Source organism: Salvelinus alpinus, chromosome 5, assembly GCF_045679555.1.
Source record: "Salvelinus alpinus chromosome 5, SLU_Salpinus.1, whole genome shotgun sequence".
NCBI classification, from domain to species: domain Eukaryota; kingdom Metazoa; phylum Chordata; class Actinopteri; order Salmoniformes; family Salmonidae; genus Salvelinus; species Salvelinus alpinus.
In genome coordinates, this window is record NC_092090.1 from 56,661,578 (window position 1) to 56,685,183 (window position 23,606).

At 42.2% G+C, this 23,606-nt stretch overlaps 1 protein-coding gene across 4 annotated transcripts in view; it reads left to right on the plus strand.

Annotated features, from left to right (window-relative positions):
* The window catches only part of LOC139576361 (amyloid-beta A4 precursor protein-binding family A member 1-like), a 118,905-nt gene that overhangs the window by 8,678 nt on the left and 86,621 nt on the right, over positions 1–23,606 (plus strand). For all 4 annotated transcript variants that reach the window (XM_071402390.1, XM_071402395.1, XM_071402396.1 and 1 more), the window contains exon 2: positions 21,508–21,648. The gene's annotated coding sequence lies outside the window, so the exon portion shown is untranslated. The remainder of the gene's footprint in view (positions 1–21,507; positions 21,649–23,606) is intronic.

Genomic DNA, 23,606 nt, shown 5'->3' on the forward strand with positions numbered 1-23,606 from the left:
ATGTGGATACGAAAATAAATTTGAATTTCAACAGTTTTCTGGAAGAAATGGTGCATTATTTGAAAAAAGTGCAAGGGTGGCAATATTTTTGGCCACGACTGTATATGAATCTATACATTTACAATTAAATGTATATTGCCAATTTGGGTGCAATCAATTAGCTTAATTTCTCAGAGATCATATTATATTTCAACCAAATAATGTTCCAGGAATGCAAATCGTATCTGTTTCTTACAGAACCTCTTTCTTGTGCTTTTTGAGGTGGAACGACCCCCTCAGTGCTGCATATTGTGGTGGTTGTCTCTTTGTTTACATTATACATTTTGCGGTAAATGCTCTCATCTGCTCCTGTGGTGTCTGTTTAGGGCCCAGGGGAGCTGACAGGATACAGAGCAGGCGTTGGAAACTGACTAATTGACTTAAGCACGTTTTAGTAAGTGGCCTAGCAGTAGTGATTAACGTGTTATGGGTAAGAAGGAAGGATCTATGTGCAAATGTATTTGTGGCCGGAGGCAAAGTACATAGGGGGCGGGGCCTATGTCTGTGACAGAATGTAAACTTTCTGCACTTGCTCTTTCTCACTCAGTAACTTTCCATACACCTAGTTCTTATCCACCCTCCATTGACCCAAACAGATACATTCATTATACATGTAAAGTAATCAATAAGTTCTAGTATGGTAACATGAATAAGTATATTTCAAGCTAGAATCCAACAGAGGCTAATCCTGGGGGTACAGTACAGTGTGTGTGAAGGTGTGTGTGTCTCCAGCATGTTTTCCTTCTGATTTATACCCCTACAAGGGACTCTCCCTTCCTCCCTGACTGTTTGTCAATGCATGGGCTCGCCACACCGTGTCCACATAATGATATAGGGGCTGTTGCTGATTTCCTTAGCTGTCCTGTCCTATCCTTCTCCTCTGGGTCAGTAGGAACGCCATTGAGCTTTCTTTCAATATGAATCACTCTCTAGAGGAGTTCTGTGGGTTGATATGGCTTAACAATGACAGAGGCAGGCAAGGTTAGGCAGCATTGTAGTAGCTCTAACACCAGCTATTCTGTTTTATTTACCACAGAATTATGTTTCTGTATTCTGTATTGACAACACTAGACTGTATCAGCAGCTAGTAAATGCTCTCTGCCTCTTCACCGTTTTCATCTCTTATGCTGAAAAATAGCTAGTGCTGTGTGAGTCTGTGTGAGTGTGTGTGTGTGTGTGTTGTAGATATATTTTTGTGAAGAGCTGTCAGGCTACAGGGTATAAGAGGTCATATGTAAGGGTCATATATAAGGGTCATATGTCTGGTTGGTGTGATTGATGTAGAAGATTGAGCTCCTAGAAGTCACACAGTGAGAACACAGGGATGGAGCTGACAAGATGAGTGTCAAAGGCTCTGGTCAAAAGTATTGCACTACTGTATATAGGGAATAGGGTGCCATTTGGGACGCATTCGAGATCTCACAGGACCACCTCACAATACAACATGGTCTGTCCATTACAGTCTGCTGGTCTGCTGCTGCTGGTATTCACTGTTCAAGACATTTTTATCTCCTGTCTGCCTCCAATCACACTGAATGTGAAGCAGGGGGACTGAAGCTTGTTGTTGAGGCTAGAATCACACTGTCATGCTGCACTATTTATACAATGGTGTTTTCGAGTGTCACGATTCAGAATACAGTCAAATTAAAGTATGTTTTTTGTTTATTCAATTGATGTCATGCAGACATGGGATTTCATGGGAAAATGTTTGTCTTTTTCTCGATCTTAGATATATGGACTGTGTCTCAGAGGCCTCTGGATTCCCTTTTCACTTTTTCTCTTTCTTTCTTTTTTTTCTCTCTCGCTTCCTACCTCCCACTCTCTCCTAATGAGCTGTCAGTATGTGGGAGAATCATTCAGGAGCAATGAGACATCCTCACAGGTGAACGGACACACGCGCGGACTCTCTCTCTCACTCTTTCACTCTTTCACTCACTCACTCACTCACTCACACACACACACACACACACACACACACACACACACACACACACACACACACACACACACACACACACACACACACATATACACACACACACACTGTATATATACACACATATACATACACACACACACACACTGTATATACACATACGAGAATCCATTCTATAGTCTGTGTTGTTAATGGTGATATTTTTTGCCACATTTTTGTTGTTAATTACCCACCTTCTAAATCTCAGCAGTCAATAACTGATATATCTACTCAACAGGGGATGCAGGAAACAGATTACCAAATGGGCTCCACAAACCTAATTAGCTGCTTATCAGTGTTCCTCAAGCTACTGCTCAAGAGTTCTTGGGAGTGTGTGTGTCACTGTATTTTGCGAGAACATGAAGGTGTGTTGTGTAGTGTGCCCGGAAGGACCAGATCATTTAAGATATTTAAGATGGACCAAAGATATTTTAAATGGTTTCTCTACCCAGTGCTTTGCATCACCCTCACCTGGCACTCCTCACTCATGCTTTCCTTATTTCAGCTGTATGCCCTGACCACACCAGTGTAGATACACACAGGAGCTACACATTTACATTTACATTTAAGTCATTTAGCAGACGCTCTTATCCAGAGCGACTTACAAATTACATACAGTACTGTAGGTATTGAAACTTGGCACAACTAAGGTGCCCTTGACTGGATGTAGGTGAGTTAGTGACCACCTAGGGAGTAGCTACGACCTACATAGTAATCTATCAACATCAATATCTGGGACAGTCCTAGAGCTACAACCATCTGAATGAAATATCTGTAAATACCTTTTAGGTTAGGCATACATTTGAAAGAAAGAAAGGCCTATTACTCTGCTGTGTTGTAATACCAATAGCATATCAGCATAATTGGGTAGACAGAAAACATATGGCCTGTATAACCTACACATAACCTCTCTTCTGTGCATCAGACCTGGGTTCAAGTAGTATTTGTTCTCTTTCAAACATCCTGAATGTTTGCTTGAGCCAGCCTATTTGAACCAATGGTATGAATGGACAAAGCAATTGATCATGTGATACCATTAATTCCAATGTGAAGATTCAATAGCGCATTGGAAGCCAAATTAAATCAGTTAAAATGGCTTCCCATGGAGACATAAAATGCGCAGTTTGAGCTAAACCAGGAAGAGACGTTGCAGGCTAGCTCAGTGCTGCCTCCTCTCATTGAGTAACTCAAGTTCAAGGCTGACCGGGGTACTGCAGGCTGGCATTATTTTATTTATTTAACCTTTATTTAACCAAATTCTTATTTTACAATGATGGCCTACCCCGGCCAAACCCTCCCCTAACCCAGACGACGCTGGGCCAATTGTGCGCCGCCCTATGGGACTCCCGATCACGGCCGGTTGTGATACAGCCCAGGATCGATTAGCAACTAAATTATCCTTAAAAATTTGTGCAATTTTGAAATAATCTGTTCAAGGACATACATCTGGTGTAGTATAAGCAATCATTGGTACCATGTTTGTGTTCGATTTTTTAAATTTTATTTACACAAATATTGACCACGAAGATCACTATTTTTCTATTTACTATAATGGGGATCCTGTTTTCTGCTAACAATGCCTGGAGTACCGCGGTTGGCCTTGAACATCCGTGGCTTCAATGAAAGGGAGCAGTCGTTCTCCCCTGATTTTAACCCATGTCTGGGCTGGATGGATGGATGGATGGATGGATGGATGGATGGATGGATGGATGGAGAAAGAGGGATGATAGAAGAATAGAGGGATGGAGTAGTGTGCCATATGGCTTTGTGTCTATTTCTGGCCTCTGCTTGGTTTGCTATTAGATTATATTAATAGATTACAATAGATTATCGTTATGAATCATAGGCTTTGTCCCAAATTGCACCCTGCTACATATATAATGTGGTGTACTACTGTGTCACTAGTACTATTACAGTGAAAGGGAATATTTAATGTGGACTAAACCTTAGTTAGCTACTACATATTAATGATATCTGTCAGCGGGTAGTCCTCTATGTGGGAATTTATGTTAGAATTGGAAAAAATACATTAAAAGAACATCAAATTGATCAGAATTCTTTTAATGAAATGTTTTATTTAACCTTTATTTAACCAGGTAGGCCAGTTGAGAACAAGTTCTAATTTACAACTGCGACCTACAAGTGCGACCTGGCAGTTGCCACCTACAGTGTAGATATTGTTCATTTTGTAAATGACTATTGTAGCTGGAAACGGCAGATTTTTTTCTGGAATATCTAAATAGGTGTACAGAGGCCCATTATCAGCAACCAGGTTTATCATTATTAAAAGGCTAATTGATCATTAGAAAACCCTTCTGCAATTATGTTTGCACGGTGTTGTGGAAAATATTAAATAAAATACTCAGATACTGAAGCTTGTGAATTCAATTAGACTTTAATTGCAGAATGCAACAAAGCCGAGCACCTCCATGGAAGTACTGCTTTCTCATTCTTAGTGCTTGGCTTTTATACATTCTTTCCTTTACATAACATCATCACCCCATTTGCTTTGTTACATAGTTTCCATTCTCTTATTGGCTCAGATATTGGGGCATAAATTCTATTGGTGGTGTGACATGCATACCATTTAGCTAATGTTCCTGTCCAAAGGACTTTACAAGTTCAGACCTACATTATCAATGTATGTTTAACTTGTGTGCGTGTCCAGTAGCCTTCACAAGATCAGATATGGCCCAAACCAGTCACGTCTTGTTAGTTTACCTTGCCTCATCTACACAGATTCTGCTTACGTTCTGTTCTTTTACATGTCCAATAGTCAATTCGATGTTGATCTAGCTTGGACACTCACATAGGTTTAGCCTTCATTCTGCTTACATATGTCTAATATTTAATATTTAATTACTCTTTCTACTTCAAAGAGAACAGTATAGTTTACTGAAAATCCTCCGATGACTGGAAAATCTCTAACAACAGCTGAAACTGTTGTTCTGATTAAAGAAGCAATACAACTGGCCTTTTTTAGACTAGTTGAGTATCTGGAGCATCAGCATTTGTGGGTTTGATTACAGGCTCAAAATGGCCAGAAACAAAGGACTTTCTTCTGAAACTTGTCAGTCTATTCTTGTTCTGAGAAATGAAGGCTATTCCATGCGATAAATTGCCAAGAAACTGAAGATCTCGTACAACGCTGTGTACTACTCCCTTCACAGAACAGCGCAAACTGGCTCTAACCAGAATAGATAGAGGAGTGGGATGCCCCGGTGCACAACTAAGCAAGAGGACAAGTACATTAGAGTGTCTAGTTTGAGAAACAGACTCCTCACAATTCCTCAACTGGCAGTTTCATTAAATAGTCTCAATGTCGACAGTGAAGAGGCGACTCCGGGATGCTGGCCTTCTAGGCAGAGTTCCTCTGTCCAGTGTCTGTATTATTTTGCCCATCTTAATCTTTTCTTTTTATTGGCCAGTCTGAGATATGGCTTTTTCTTTGCAACTCTGCTTGGATTAGCTATCACAACGTGCCATTGCAACTCAGGAGTGATGATTGCTGATAATGGGCCTCTGTACACCTATGTAGATATTCCATAAAAAATCTGTATTTCTGATCTGTATTTCTGATGTTATTTTAATGGACAAAAAATGTGCTTTTCTTTCAAAATCAAAGACATTTCTAAGTGACCCCAAACGTTTGAACAGCAGTATATATATATATATATATATATATATATATATATATATATATATATATATATATATATATATATATGATAATGGACAGTAATAAACCATTGAATATTCATGTTATTCAGGTCTATGACTGAGGAGAACGTGAAACTGACAGAATATTAATACACTCCGTTTTACTCTTGAATGTCCTGTTGAAATTAGGCTATTAGCATTCCACAGCTCGCCCTCCCTTTGTTAGTGCAGAGTTGTCTTTCTCTCTCACTCTCTTGTTAACACGTATTTATGTTTCTCTCTCTGCTCTCCTTCTATTCTCTCACTCCCCACTCGCTTATAAGTCACATGACAACCCTGTGACATTCATCTAACATGAACTCTTAGTACAATCACCATACAATGATACAACTATGACATAAAAGCGTGTAACAAAAATTATTATAAGGGTACAGTAGTATTATACGTTTTCTGGCTAATACTTCTTTAAATGCAGTGAGTCAGACAGACCACATGACTCCTCTCTAGGATCATTAGTCTACTGCTTTAATCAGATGTTATAATGACTGTATGTGTTTCACCTCTCACTGTTACGTTGTTAAGCTTTCTGTCATTTATTCCAAAACCTAACCCTCCACGCTGCGTCTTACACAAACAGGCATGCATGCAGGCCCTGAGTGCCTGCCGGTTTCAGCCAAGCATGAGAGTGGGGGGTGGGGTGGGGGGGCTGAGGAGGTGGTGTGTGTGTGTGTGAGAGAGAGAGGGTTCAAGAGACAGCAGTTGTGGTTGTGACTGGGGTGTACCAGGGGTAGTTGAGTGAGTGAGTGGATCTCACATCGACTAGGGAAAGGGGGATACCTTGTCAGTTGTACAACTGAATGCATTCAACTGAAATGTGTCTTCCGCATTTAACAACTGAATGCCTTCAACTGAAATGTGTCTTCTGCATTTAACCTAACCCATCTGAATCAGAGAGGTGCGGGGGGCTGCTATAATTGACATCTACGTATTTGGCGCCCGGGGAACAGTGGGTTAAATGCCTTGCTCAGGGGCAGAATTAAAGATCTTTACCTTGTCAGCTCGGTGATTCGATCCAGCAACCTTTTGGTTACTGGCCCAATGTTCTAACCATTAGGCTACCTGCCGCCTACTGGAGCACACTTAGCCAAAGCCCACTGTGATAGTTCTTGAGCATTTCTCTGAGGTCACACAACTAGAAGACAGCTCGGGGAGAGAGGGGGAGGTAGATAATGGAAAGAAGGAGAGGAAAGAAAAAGTGGTAAGGCCTGAGGAGATATTGTGCCAGGGAGAGAGGTGGAGGGAGGGAAGTTGAGGGAGAAAGGGCTCAGGGTGAGAGGAGGAGGAGGGAGGGAGGGAGGGAGGGAGGTTGAGATGGCTCAGGGTGAGAGGAGGAGGAGGAGGAGGAGGAGGAAGGGAGGGTGAGTTAGAGAAAAAAGAGTGACGAGATATCGTACCAGATAGAAAGGTGGAAGGTGGAAGAAGAGATGAACCCAGAGTGTTGGAAAGCTGGGAAAAAGGTGACAGGGAGGCGGGAAAGATGAGGGGCAGGGATGATGGGAAAGAGGCAGTCAGAGAGGCAAAGGGAAGAAGATATGGCTCAGGGGCCTATAGAGTCTAAGAGATAGCTCTTTGGTCTCACACACACACAGCTTTCAGATTTGGTGTCTGAGCCAAGGCCCCACACACACACGCACGCACGCACGCACGCACGCACGCACACACACACGCACGCACACACACACACACACACACACACACACACACACACACACACACACACACACACACACACACACACACACACACACACACACACACACACACACACACACACACACACACACACACACACACACAGTGTATCTGCACACACACATTGAAGGTACTGAAATAGCACCAATATTTTTATCTCAGTGCAGAGTGGAAATGTACAGAGAATATTAGTCTTTTCTGTGGAGATAAAGATGACTCAAGCTGGCACTACATCTGTTTTCAACAGTCAGATTGTATTGTAACATGCTGACCAGATCGGGCACGCGCGCGCTCCATCGCAAGCATGTTGATTTTGTCCATCCACACCAGACGCGATCAGGACACAGGTTGAAATATCAAAACAAACTCTGAACCAACTATATTAATTTGGGAACAGGTGAAAACGCATGAAACATTTATTTCAATTTAGCTAGCTAGCTTGCTGTTGCTAGTACATTTTTCCTGGGATATAGACATTGGGTTGTTATTTTACCTGAAATGCACAAGGTCCTTGACTTAATCCACAGATAAAAAAGTAAACCTAGTTAGTTTCTAGTAATCTCTCCTCCTTCAGTCTTCTTCTTTGGACTATACAGTCGTGGCCAAAAGTTTTGAGAATGACACAAATATTAATTTTCACAAAGTTTGCTGCTTCAGAGTCTTTAGATATTTTTGTCAGATGTTACTATGGAATACTGAAGTATAATTACAAGCATTTTATAAGTGTCAAAGGCTTTTATTGACAAATTCATGAAGTTGGTGCAAAGAGTCAATATTTTCAGTGTTGACCCTTCTTTTTCAAGACCTCTGCAATCCGCCCTGGCATCCTGTCAATTAACTTCTGGGCCACATCCTGACTGATGGCAGCCCATTCTTGCATAATCAATGCTTGGAGTTTGTCAGAATTTGTGGGGTTTTGTTTGTCCACTCGCCTCTTGAGGATTGACCACAAGTTCTCAATGGGATTAAGGTCTGGGGAGTTTCCTGGCCATGGACCCAAAATATTTTATGTTTTGTTCCCCAAGCCACTTAGTTAGTCACTTTTGCCTTATGCCAAGGTGCTCCATCATGCTGGAAAAGGCATTGTTCGTCACCTAACTGTTCCTGGATGGTTGGGAGAAGTTGCTCTCTGAGGATGTGTTGGTACCATTCTTTATTCATGGCTGTGTTCTTAGGCAAAAATGTGAGTGAGCCCACTCCCTTGGCTGAGAAGCAACCCCACACATGAATGGTCTCAGGATGCTTTACTGTTGGCATGACACAGGACTGATGGTAGCGCTCACCTTGTCTTCTCCGGACAAGCTTTTTTTCTGGATGCCCCAAACAATCGGAAAGGGGATTCATCAGAGAAAATGACTTTACCCCAGTCCCCAGCAGTCCAATCCCTGTACTTTTTGCAGAATATCAGTCTGTCCCTGATGTTTTTCCTTTTCCTTCTTTGCTGCCCTTCTTGACCCCAGGCCATCCTCCAAAATTCTTCGCCTCACTGTGCGTGCAGATGCACTCACACCTGCCTGCTGCCATTCCTGAGCAAGCTCTGTACTGGTGGTGCCCCGATCCCGCAGCTGAATCAACTTTAGGAGACGGTCCTGGCGCTTGCTGGACTTTCTTGGGCGCCCTGAAGCCTTCTTCACAACAATTGAACCGCTCTCCTTGAAGTTCTTGATGATCCGATAAATGGTTGGTTTAGGTGCAATCTTACTGGCAGCAATATCCTTGCCTGTGAAGCCCTTTTTTGTGCAAAGCAATGATGACGGCATGTGTTTCCTTGCAGGTAACCATGGCTGACAGAGGAAGAACAATGATTCCAAGCACCACCCTCCTTTTGAAGCTTCCAGTCTGTTATTCAAACTCAATCAGCATGACAGAGTGATCTACAGCCGTGTCCTCGTCAACACTCACACCTGTGTTAACGAGAGAATCACTGACATGATGTCAGCTGGTCCTTTTGTGGCAGGTCTGACAGGCAGTGGAAATGTTTTTTGAGGATTCAGTTAATTTGCATGGCAAATAGGGACTTTGCAATTCATCTGATCACTCTTCATAACATTCTGGAGTATATGCAAATTGGATGATACAAACTGGGGCAGCAGACTCTGTGAAAATTAATATTTGTGTCATTTTCAAAACTTTTGTCCACGACTGTATATGGCGGTTGGCAACCAACTTTAAGGTGCATTACCACCACCAACTGGACTGGAGTGTTGACCTCATTTCATCTTTCAATCACCCACGCTCCTAAAAACCAATAAGATGATGGGAGAGGTGGGACTTGCAGCGCGTCAACCAAGTTCTATTTTAGCACCTTGCTACGCAAACGCTCGCAAGCAGTTTTGATGAAATTATTGAATAACATGTACTGTATGTGTACATTTATTTTGCAACGCTCACGCACGTAACGCGAGTGGTGTGGTCCGCATGTAAGCCACCAGAAAGAACACGCAATAACCAAATGTAAATAATATCACTCCAGTAAAGATAAATTGTACTCCACAGTTCATACCCTTTAGCTGTCGTGATGAAATTACATGTTTTTGTCAATAGAAATGCCATTGCCAGTGGAGTGGAGTGTAGTGAGGCTAGAACATGACAGATCTTCCAACAACACTATCTATCACTACATGACTCTGTGTGTTTCTGAGATTCTGTGTCTTGGTAGTACTGTCTGAGAAATGCTGTTGTGTTCTCCCTTCAGTGTTGATTTTCAACTCCAGTCTTTGTTCCTGTCAGACAGTGGAGAACAAACCACTTCTGTCACCCCACAGATGTCATCCCTGTGTGTGTGATGCTGAATGTTTTCCAGCCTTGTCAACCTGCTCTAACACACACTGAGCTAAGCTAAGCTGACTTCAGAGATCCTGTGTGTGTGTGTGTGTGTGTGTGTGTGTGTGTGTGTGTGTGTGTGTGTGTGTGTGTGTGTGTGTGTGTGTGTGTGTGTGTGTGTGTGTGTGTGTGTGTGAGACAGAGTATTAGACAGCTTGTTCATTGTTGTATATATGAGTGTTTGTGCTTAATCAATGGGCACCAGTGAGAAGATTTCTATCCCCAAGGCAACTGTCAAATATACATTCACACACACACACACACACACACACACACACACACACACACACACACACACACACACACACACACACACACACACACACACACACACACACACACACACACACACACACACACACACACACACACACACACACACACATACCACTGGGTTAGACGTATACTGTATGTGATGAACAAACACCACTATCTGATTGTGTATTCCCGACTGCCTCCCATCCTTTGTGTAAATTATTTGCGATCAGTAACTTTTACAATGACAGGAGGGTTCACTGTCCATGCTGTCTCCCAGTCAGAGAACAGTGTCTGTATTATGTCTGTCTTTTGTTGCTTTTCCATTGGTCGAGAGGACAGTAGGTGCTGTATTTCCATTGGTGGACAGAGGTTTCTGTGTCTGACTTTCTGGGTGCGTCTCAATAGTCTTAAGCCCACACCTCATATCCTTTCCTTGAGATACCTGAGATGAGAGGAGGTGGCCTTGTGAGACTATTGAGATGAGGGAGAGCAGACGAGGAGAGGAGGCCACGTTAGACTATTGAGATGCGTCCAGTGTAAAGATCACTTCCTTCACCTGCCGTCCCAGTGGAAGTCATTACCAAGGCATCTCCATGACAACCCAGCAGCACACCATGACAATCCAGCAGCAGCTTGCTCTGCGTGGGGAGATTCAGCCAAGCATGATCACAACAACAACTATAACACTCCCACCCTGATTGACTATTATAGACAGACAAGATATAGATGAAATATGTTTATCATTGGTTCTGAAGTGTAGATCCAGGTTACGACAATTGTACAAGTCAAGAGTTATCGCTACATGCTGTATGTATTTATTTATAGTATGTTTTGCTGCTTGGTCTATCTGTGGTTTATATTTATCTTAAACAGCCTTTAAAGAGTGACTGAACTTCCTGATTTGGCCTCGTTTTCAAGCTTCCCATATGAAACAAATACTATAGTATACTATAGTCTAAATATGGTAGTATTTATATATTTATATACTATAGTATTAATTTATGTTTTTGTTGACTTCACTGTAGTATTTACTGTAATGTTTTTTCTTACATGACTGTAGTATATTATAGTATTCACTGTAGTGTTTTTGTGGACATGACTGTAGTTTACTATAGTATTCACTGTAGTGTTTTTCCAGACCTTACTGCAGTATTTACTGTAGTGTTTTCGCGGACATGACTGCAGTATATTGTACCAACACCTGCCAACTAGGGTTAGCTAAAATGGCACAACTACCAGACTACGCCGGTTACTGTTTAATGAGGGGAACACCTCAACCAGAACATAAGACACGCAGGTTTTTGACAGGCCACCTTTAGAGTTGGGTCAACAGTTCTGAGTAGGCTTGGGCGATATACTGTATATATCGTATACTGGGGTATTTATAAATAGCCACAGGATGGTTTTTCAATACCGTTCAAACTATTTATTTGAATTTTTTCAATAAATGTCAATATTTGTAGCAACTTTTTAAGTAAATACCTACAGTCAACTTGTGCAATACTTTAGGAAATAAAGCAGATCGCGCTCTTCCTATTTTACATTATTAAGGTAGTTTCCCAGAACAGTTGAGCCAGTCACGTTTGTTTGTAAATAGCATGACACGAGAAAGAGGGAGCAGTTGATTCCACTGAGTCAGTGTTTTTTTGCTTCAACAGAATGATCCGGGATGTGAAACTATAGTTTCACTTCACATAAAATACATTAGTTCAACACATTCTGCAGAAGTCCAATGCTATTTGGCTGGCAGCCACACGAGTAAATTAGTTTCAATGAAAAATAAAGTTTTTTTTTTGCAACAACGATGTATGGCCATCATGTTTCTAATATTCATCATAGAAAGAATGTAGCCAGCTACATTTACCATGTTTTACTGGAGCAAAGTAGGCTGGCTACACTGAGAAAAGTACCAGAGAAAAGTAGCTACACATCAGTCAGAGTGCTTTCTGCTGCTGGCCTGCTGCGAATAAAATGCCTGTTCGTGAATTCTCATTTGTGTGAAGTGCAACTGAAAGCCCAACATTTGTCTGATGCTGTGCAAAAAATAACAAGAAGCATTTTAGATCTGCGTTTTCAAAACGCAGCGAGATATTTATTTTGCATTTGATATTTTTTTTCCTGTGTGAAAAATGCATAGTTCTGCGTTAACGTGACCCCTAAGTTGAACTTATCGAAGCAAGTGGCTAAATTAATAAGGTGACGGGGCATCATATAGTGTTTGAGAAGTCAAAGCCCTTTGGATGAGTTATCTGTACAGCTGCCACTGCTTGATTCCCTTGTGTTTTTTTCTCCTCTCCGTTCTGTGCCTGTCTGCTCCTCCCGCCTCTTCTCCGAGCAGAGCTGGCAGGCCCGTTGCCCTAGCGTCTGCGTGTACACATGCTGCTTCAGAGCCAGTATTGTTCTTCCTTCAGACAAGCATGTGTCAACTTTTATCATTTGCACAATGTCTCTCGTTCACATTCGCATGTAAATGTCCAAACTCACCAAAAATATATAATTCGGTAGCTCCCGACCTATATAACTTTAGGAGCTGGATTGCCTGTCTTTGCAAATCGTTTAGTTTTGTTTGTGTTCGTTAGCATATTTAGCTAGCAGACGCCATGGAAATTCACTATTACTTGTGCTCATTTTGTTAGTACCCTGGTAATGAAATCCAATGGGATTCTTTTTTTTGTGGCTTTTTGCCCTTTTTTGTGCATTTCCTTTGTTTTGCTAACTAGGCCTGCTTTATGGCTTGATACTTTTGTTAGCTTCATATTGTTTGTTTGCTTGCTCTGCTATGTCCCCAAGAACACAGTGGCCTCCATCATTCTTAAATGGAAGATGTTTGGAACCACCAAAACTCTTCCTAGAGCTGGTCGCCCTGCCAAAATGAGCAATCAGGGGAGAAGGGCCTTGGTCAGGGAGGTGAACAAGAACCCGATGGTCACTCTTACAGAGCTCCAGAGTTCCTCTGTGGAGATCGGAGAACCTTTCAAAAGGACAACCATCTCTGCAGCACTCCACCAATCAGGCCTTTATGGTAAAGTGGCCAGGCGGAAGCCATTCCTCAGTAGAAGGCACATGACAGCACGCTTGGAGTTTGCCAAAAGGCATCTAAAGGAGTCTCAGACCATGAGAAACAAGATTCTCTGGTCTGATGAAACCAATATTGAACTCTTTGGCCAGAATTCCTAGCGTCAAAGTCTGAGCTATCTGAGCAGCTAACCGATCGCTGCAGCTGTACATAGTCCATCGGTATATAGCCCACCCAATTTACCTACCTCATCCCCATACTGTTTTCATTTATTTACTTTTCTGCTCTTTTGCACACCAGTATCTCTATTTGCACATGATCATCTGATGATTTATCACCCCAGTGTTAATCTGCTAAATTGTAATTATTTGCTCCTATGGCCTATTTATTGCCTACCTCCTCATGCCTTTTGCACACATTGTATATAGATTCTCTTTTTTTTTCTTTTTTTTCCTACTATGTTATTGACTTGTTTATTGTTTACTCCATGTGTAACTCTGTGTTGTTGTCTGTTCACACTGCTATGCTTTATCTTGGCCAGGTCGCAGTTGCAAATGAGAACTTGTTCTCAACTAGCCTACCTGGTTAAATAAAGGTGAAATAAATAAAATAAAACATCTGGAGGAAACCTGGCACCATCCTTACGGTGAAGCATGGTGGTGGCAGCATCATGCTGTGGGGATGTTTTTCAGTGGTACGAACTGGGAGACTAGTCAGGATCGAGGGAAAGATGAACGAAGCAAAGTACAGAGAGATCCTCTAGAGCGCTCAGGACCTCAGACTAGGGCAAAGTTTCACCTTCCAACAGGACAATGACCCTAAGCACACAGCCAAGACAATGCAGGAGTGGCTTCAGGACAAGTCTCTGAATGTCCTTGAGTGGCCCAGCCAGAGCCTGGACTTGAACCCGATCGAACATCTCTGGAGAGACCTGAAAATAACTGTGCAGCGACGCTCCCCATCCAACCTGACAGAGCTTGATAGGATCTGCAAAGAATGTGAGAAACTCCCAAAATACAGGTGTGCCAAGCTTGTAGTGTTATACCCAAGAAAACTTGAGGCTGTAATCGCTGCCAAGGGTGCTTCAAAAAAGTACTGAGTAAAGGGTCTGAATACTTATGTAAATGTGATATTTCAGTTAATTTAAAAAAAATATACATTTGCAAACATTTCTAAAAACGTGTTTTTGCTTTGTGGCAAAATTGGGAAGAAGTGGAATAAGAAAATAAGTGTAGGGAATAACAGTAGTTTTCTTTCTGAATAAGCATATAATTACTCAATATTTTTGTCCATTGTTAAGAATGAAATTGTTCCACTGATCAGACTAAGTGAAGTAGATCAAATCTCCTGAAAACAAGATTGCATTAATCTGCCCCTACACCCTAACCAAATTATTGTCCCCCCTTCTAGAATCAAACTTACACTTTTGGGTTCACTGTCTGTTAGACAAAATGTTTTTCGTAGTTACAAATCAGGTCACCCTACCAAACTTTCCTGCTAAAACATATTGTAGGTCTGTCTGCTGCCTTTTCGTTATCACAACCTAAATTCCAAGCACCAAACAAGGGGACTAATGCAATGTGGATTAAATTGACTTCGGTGCATGCAACCTACTTTTGTTTGAAAACATTGTACATAAAACAGCGCTACCTTGCTGCTCTTTTTACAGTTTTATAAACTCAGCAGAGGACGTTCTCTCTCTATTCCGCTCCAATCTAATCTTGAGTGGTGTTTCTTTAAAAAGTGCATCCAATTCCCTTGATCCCTTACGTAACTAGACCAATCATATACTTCATGTGCCGCGGTTCAGAGGTTCCACTCGTGATGTTAAATTGCAGGCTCATATCCTCCGATTTCAACATTGGACTAATTAGAAAAATAAAAGCACTACTTTCCAATGCTTGAGATATAAGAAGTGTGGCGTGTGAGCGTGAGAAGAGGGTCAAATGTGTGTGTTTCATGGCCAATGCATGAGAGTTGGCAGCACTGGTGTACATACATTGATCAACAAAAAAATGTATGTGTGACAAAGACAAAACATTTCATGCTTTAAATATCATATTGATGTCCTTATAAAGACAGTATGCTTACACTTACCTAGAAAATAAAAATGTTGTGTGGAGAGTACAACTTCAGTTATCTAACCTGAACTAGAAAGGCATTATATTTGTCTATTTGGACAAATCTAAGGATTTGGTTTTCTAACCACCCACTGACATGCACATCTGTCTGGGTGAGGTTCTGTCTTCCAGTCTCCAGTGGGTGATTCCATCTATGTAGTATGTATTACAGGTTATGGACAGGTGCAGCCAGGTGACAGGAGGGTTGGAGTGCATGACACTCCATCCTGGATATGACAGAGTTCAATAACTACAGGCAGATGTGAAATGCCGGAGGATGGCACTCTTCTCATACCACTCTGTAGCTACTGACCAATCTTTGAATCGCTCAGTAGCCTACAGAGTAATATGAGAAGAGTGCAATTGCTGAACTTATGTAGATATTCTAAACAATATTTTGATAACTTTCAAATTTCCATGTAGAATAAACCATCCTTCACATAATACTGTAGAAGCAGTGTTCTGCTAATATAACAATGTGCTAATATTATACCTTCCTGTAGTGTGTCCCATATAAGAACGGAGATCCCTGACATGTTTGAAGAATACATAGGGTCCCCCACCCTATTGATAGTACCATTCGATTCAATAATAACAAAAGACAATAACAAGCAATAGATGTCTTTTATAATTTTAATGCTGAGTGCAAGGTCTGTCCCAATTCAGACATCAGTATCAACCTGTCTTTCAGTCAGAGGACTCTTCTGTCCTCCATCTGTAGAAAAATGAGGATGAGTTGATCAGTGACATGTATTGAAAGGGTGATATTACTAAACACTTGTGATGTACTGTCTTGTTAGTAATCACCTTTTGTCCCTTCTGAGATGTTTGGGCATGTTAGCATAGATCAGCTCCAGGTCCCCCTCGTCACAGATACAGGTCATGAATGAGCCTGACTTCGGCGCCTATATCCTACCCAGCTCCTATATTACAGATGGAGGGAGAGAGAGAAAGATACAGTCATGGAAGCCAACAGTAAATACACAGTTGAACATAGCCATTCAGAGATCCTGATTCACAGCTAATTCACAGCTAATTCACAAGGGACACGTGCCAGCATGGTTGTCTTTACTCACTCGGGCCCAGGAGAAGTCCATTAGCACAGTGGAAGGGGGCACCTCCTTACAACATACAATACACACACTTGATCTACTTCCCCAGAGTCAGATTAACTCATGGATACCATTTTTATGTCTCTGTGTCCAGTATGAAGGACGTTAGAGATAAAGGCTCTCATTGTCCTTAAAGGGACACTTCAGGATTTTGGCAATCTCATTGAAAAGTGTTTGATGAAGTCCATCTACGTCAACATTTGTAATTGGCTGATGCAGAACTTGTTACTGGATATAATCACAGTCAGCTGGTGAAGTTAGCATAGGGCTAACGTGTTCCATGTTATCTGATGGAACTAGATAGAATGTAGCCTTCTATCACGTGCAAGTAAATCAATGATTTTAATTGGTTGATGCCCATTTTGAGATGCAAAAACTGTTCCAACTTAAACCTTTTCTAATGTTTGCACGTATGGTTCCAAAATGTTTTGCCCTGTCTGACTCAGTGCTCCAGTCTGAGCAGCTCTGTGTATGGATGTGGCTAAATCAGAGCCAAATCAGTGACTCTATTTCCCTATCCCAGAATCTAGACCTCTCGATCACAGGATTCACTGGCTATTTAGCTCAGTCTCTGCTATAGTAAACCTCTAGTTCAACCACTCTCCTGTCTGTTCTTCTTACTCCCAATAAGAGGAGACAACTGTTGTCTTCTGGTATGTACACACACAGACCAAAACTGTCCCAATATCTGATGTTTTACTGTTTGTTTTCTGTCGGCCAGAGTCAAGCAGCACCCTATCACAGTATGCCTACAGTACATTATGCACTGGAAGAGCAGGACAGGGAGAGGAGGCCACATTGGAAAACTGTCTTTTAATTAAATTCAATAACATTCAATTTATCCAAGAATAGGCAATTCAACTAATTTAAAGTTTACTTTAAATGAATTTTTTTGCAAATTATGGTGGAAAATAAGTATTTGGTCACCTACAAACAAGCAAGATTTCTGGCTATCACAGACCTGTAACTTCTTCTTTAAGAGGCTCCTCTGTCCTCCACTCGTTACCTGTATTAATGGCACCTGTTTGAACTTGTTATCAGTATAAAAGACACCTGTCCACAACCTCAAAGAGTCACACTCCAAACTCCACTATGGCCAAGACCAAAGAGCTGTCAAAGGACACCAGAAACAAAATTGTAGACCTGCACCAGGCTGGGAAGACTGAATCTGCAATAGGTAAGCAGCTTGGTTTTAAGAAATCAACTTTGGGAGCAATTATTAGGAAATGGAAGACATACAAGACCACTGATAATCTCCCTCGATCTGGGGCTCCACGCAAGATCTCACCCCGTGGGGTCAAAATGATCACAAGAACGGTGAGCAAAAATCCCAGAACCACACGGGGGGACCTAGTGAATGACCTGCAGAGAGCTGGGACCAAAGTAACAAAGCCTACCATCAGTAACACACTACGCCGCCAGGGACTCAAATCCTGCAGTGCCAGACGTGTCCCCCTGCTTAAGCCAGTACATGTCCAGGCCCGTCTGAAGTTTGCTAGAGAGAATTTGGATGATCCAGAAGAAGATTGGGAGAATGTCATATGGTCAGATGAAACCAAAATATAACTTTTTGGTAAAAACTCAACTCGTCGTGTTTGGAGGACAAAGAATGCTGAGTTGCATCCAAAGAACACCATACCTACTGTGAAGCATGGGGGTGGAAACATCATGCTTTGGGGCTGTTTTTCTGCAAAGGGCCCAGGACGACTGATCCGTGTAAAGGAAAGAATGAATGGGGCCATGTATCGTGAGATTTTGAGTGAAAACCTCCTTCCATCAGCAAGGGCATTGAAGATGAAACGTGGCTGGGTGTTTCAGCATGACAATGATCCCAAACACACCGCCCGGGCAACGAAGGAGTGGCTTCGTAAGAAGCATTTCAAGGTCCTGGAGTGGCCTAGCCGTTCTCCAGATCTCAACCCCATAGAAAATCTTTGGAGGGAGTTGAAATTCCGTGTTGCCCAGCAACAGCCCCAAAACATCACTGCTCTAGAGGAGATCTGCATGGAGGAATGGGCCAAAATACCAGCAACAGTGTGTGAAAACCTTGTGAAGACTTACAGAAAACGTTTGACCTCTGTCATTGCCAACAAAGGGTATATAACAAAGTATTGAGATAAACTTTTGTTATTGACCAAATACTTATTTTCCACCATAATTTGCAAATAAATTCATAAAAAATCCTACAATGTGATTTTCTGGATTTTTTTCTTCTCATTTTGTCTTTCATAGTTGAAGTGTACCTATGAAGAAAATTACAGGCCTCTCTCATCTTTTTAAGTGGGAGAACTTGCACAATTGGTGGCTGACTAAATACTTTTTTGCCCCACTGTAGCTGTCTTGCCGCTTCAAACATGGGAAACGATGCCACTCATGAGTACAGCAACACGTATGGCACAATACACTGGATCAAATTCGACCCACTTAATCAATTAAGCAATGCCTGCCTACCATAACACTGAACACGTTTGTCAAAGTGGAAAATTAGTTCTCACATGTAACTGTGGATGCCCCACCCATGAGTCAGTCCTATGTGTTCATTTTGAATATTGTGTGACGTGTATGTGGCATTGTGGGTACTAAACACATTGGCAAGTTCATTGTCTTTTCAGAGAGTATATACCATCATAGACAGAAAAGGTATATGACATTTCTCGCCAGCTGCCCGTTATTAACAAATGTTGACACCAATGTTCCCATAGGATTCTTTCCACGATGCAGTGCCTTTCAAATGCTCTTTGCGTACCTAGCGAATCGTTTGGTACTATCAATAGCATGCTTTCAGTTAGAATACCCAGCTTGGGTGAAGGCCTTGTCTGCATTAGCAGAACTTTCGACATGGGAAACAGAATGCCTCGTTTGCAGTAACCGGGTGGGTAGGCTCTGCACGCGGAGCTAGCTGGAGCTCGGCAACATCATCACTGCTGGGCTTGGTAGTTTGATGCTGCTCATTGCTCTTTTTCTTCTCTTGGGTATGTTTTGGCGAAGCCAATTTCTGATATAAATCGTGGCATGGCAGATTCGAGCTTGCTAAATAGGCTAAGGCTAATAACACTAACGCTTTTTAGAACTAACTAAGGAGCTAACTTAACTCTTTAGTTGTGAGGCAGAGTTGAGTAAAGCAGCTTCAACTGTAACATTTACCCCGCCCATCAAATATTACAGACGGAGGCTTATCATGTTATTCACTTAGCCTACCACAGAGAAGCTTTTTTCCCCAGCTTTTTATGGAAACCCAAAGGAGTCATACCTAACCACCCCAAAATAATTCCAGCATCAAAAAACAGTGCATCAGCCACTGCATCATCTGGGGGGTGCTCAGCTTTGATGGCTGGATCTTTGTTGTCCCTGTCAAAGCGAGCATAGAACCTGTTTAACTCGACAGAGACGTCGCTGGCTGTGGGGGTAGGGTTTTTTGGCCGGTAGTCTGTGATGGCTTGGATGCCCTGCCACATACGTCGAGGGTCGGAGTTATTGTTGAAGTGCTCCTCAATCCGCAGTTTGTGGTTATGTTTAGCCATCTTGATGCCCTTTTTCAGGTTGGCCCTGGATGAGCTGTATGCTTCCGCATTGCCGGATCTGAGCTCATGGGCTCTCATCAAATGTTTGATAAAATGTTTGATTACATTTGCATTGATGTCAGAGTGATTAGAGGGACAATAGAGTAGCAGGCAGTTAGCAAGTGTGGTAGGCTACTAATGACCATCAACGGCATCAGAGCTTGGAGAAACCTAATTACCATGACTAAACAGTCACGTAGAATTTGGCTGCCTTCATGACTCATGATCGCCGGTGTGGCGGTAATACGGTCACTGCAACAGCCCTAATCATGAAAACACTACTCTGTCCTACCCACTTCCTCAGTTCCTCCCAACCTATAGACATACAGCATGTAGTACATAGTTTATATCAGGCAACAGTTTATGACATCACCTCTTTTTGGATGCAAGAGGAGATGCCATCTTGGAAAATGTATTTATTATTTATTTTTGTTATTTATTTTCTTCGGGTGTTATTCAGATATTGTCATAGAGTCACATTGTGCTGCCGTTATGTAATACTCGGCTCTGCTCTCTGTCTAAACTCATCTAAATGATGGAAACTTTATCAAGGCCAGACTAGAATCAGAACAAAAACCTGATTTTGTTATCCGCTCCGTGAAAATCTAGGTTATGGCTCTCTCAGTTCAGTCACAGACATCTCACATTGCCTTGACAAATTGGGCAAGAGTGTGTGTGCGGTCTGCGTTTGTGTGTGTGCGCGCGTGTGTGTGTGTGTGTGTGTGTGTGTGTGCGCCTGTGTGTGTGTGTGTGTGTGCGCCTGTGTTTGTGTGTGAGAGCTCTTGTTCAGATTCACTCTGTTTCATCTGTCACATAGCCACAGAAGTCACGTCATAAAGCCAGAGATGTATAACAAGAACACAAGGCTGATTTTCCACAGCCTCTCTGCTGCTGCTGCTCTGCCAGGATTATTACAGATAGGACTACTAAGAGACAAACTGGAGCTGTTCTCTCTCTCTTCTCTCACTCTGCCAATGGGATAAGCTTGTTTCAACCTTTTGTAGTATGTGTGTGTGAAGGAGGGCAACGTTTTTTTTCATCCGTTTCTCTCTGTTTCTCCACCCACTCCTCTTACATTAGTTCCTCATCTGCCTCTCCCTAGCCTTATCTACAATGTCTCCACTTCTTTTCTGTGTTGTAGTTTGGAGCTGGTGTGTTCTAACACAGCCATGTATGCCTTTTTCTGTCTAAGGAGCCAGTGACCTACACTGACACGAGCCACAAGGCCACTGAGATCCACGGAACCATAGGGTCCAATCCCAACTCCGGCCCCCTGACCTCTGCTCTGAGAAGCCACCTCACCACCGTCCACACCTATAGATGGTTCTAGAAGGTGAGTGTCTGTCTGCTTCCACACCCCTGAAGATGCTTCCCTTCCTTCCTTCGTCTTTTCTCTCTCTCTGCTACCTAATGACAACGTATTTTATTGAACTGTTATTTTCATCTGAGCATGGCTAAATATCTCTTGCACATTCAGTTTGTTCTTCCAATCATGCAGCTTGGTTGGATTTTCTGCCAGATTGCAATAATGATAATGTACCGGGAGACTTTTTCCTCTACCCAGGGAATTTCACCAGCCAGCCCGTTTGGAATGATTGGATAGAGATAAATGTTTAGCTAGAGATACTGTAAGTTTGTGTGTGTGTGTGTATGCTTGATAGCCAGCTGGTCCATCGTGCTACAGTGGTTCATTTGTTCTGTGATGCCTCATTAACCTGGGTGAAGCTGGTACTGTGGTGCTCCCCATTCTCTATCTTATTCCCTCTCTCTCTCACTCCCTCACTTTCTCTCTCTCGCTCCCTCACACTCTCTCTCTCTAACTCCCTTACACTCTCTCTCTAACTCCCTCACACTCTCTCTCGCTCCCTCACACCCCCACTGCCTCTCTCGCTCCCTCACACTCCCTGTCTCTCTTGCTCCCTCACACTCCCTCTGTCTCTCTCTTTCTGCCCCCTCCCTCTCTCTCTCTCTCTGCCAAGTGTGTTCCTTTACAACAACAAAAAATGAAAAAAATTGCGTGGTTTTCAGACGTGTGAACGAATTACATTTTTCATAGTATTATTTTCACCACTTCAGCTTCATTTGGTCACCATCCAGGGACCAACCAGGAACGACCATGCTTAGCTTCAAAAGTAAACCAGCAGTGGGATGCAGGCTGCGATGTTGCTGGAATGAATGTACCAAAACTTCCAACTAGAGAAAAAGCAGCAAAAGGCCAGCGTAACAACCAACGATATGTCAGTCAAATTACAGGAAAGAGGAAGGTGTTTTATTTAATCGCGTTGTCCATTTACAGTTAATAGTATTTCCTTGCAATATTTTATTTTGCTACCAGTACTTTTGGGTTTATGTTTTGCTTTCAAGATCATTCTTTGTGTTTGCAATACTAAAAATGTTGTTCTCGACAGAAGTTTTGCTTAATATTAATGGCACAAACGTACCTCACTCACTAGAGGATTTCACCATATACAATAATAACACTATAACTAACTTATTAGGGATAGGGGGCAGCATTTTCACTTTGGATGAATCGCGTGCCCATAGTGAACTGCCTCCTACTCTGTCCCAGATGCAAATATATGCATATTATTATTACTATTGGATAGAAAACACTCTGAAGTTTCTAAAACTGTTTGAATTATGTCTGTGAGTATAACAGAACTCATATGGCAGGCAAACTTCCAAACAGGAAGTGGAAATTCTGGGGCTGGTTGATGTTAAACTCATCGTCTATTCACATCCCAGTAAGATATGGATCTGGTCGCACTTCCTACGCCTTCCACTAGATGTCAACAGTCAGTAGAATGTGGAATGAAGCCTCTAGTGTGATGTTGGGCCGGATGGCAGCTATTTGAGTCAGTGGTCTGGCAGAATGCTAGTTCCTGGTCACGCGCGCTAGTCATGATATGGCCATGCGTTCCATTACTTATAGAGACTGAAAAGAATGCTCAGGTTGGAACGTTATTGGATATATATGATAACAACATCCTGAAGATTGATTCTCTACTTAATTCGACCTGGAATATAACTTTTTGAGGTTTTTGCCCGAGTTCGCCTAGACCGGCGCCAGAGTGTGGACATGTGAACTAAACGTGCTAGCAAAAGTAGCTAATTGGACACTAGTAATGGACATTATCGAACAAAACAACGATTTATTGTGGAACTAGGATTCCTGGCACTGCATTCTGATGAAAGATCATCAAAGGTAATGGAATATTTATGATGTAATTTCGTATTTTTGTTGACTCCAACATGGCGGAGAAATGTTGTGTATTTCTGAGTGCCGTCTCA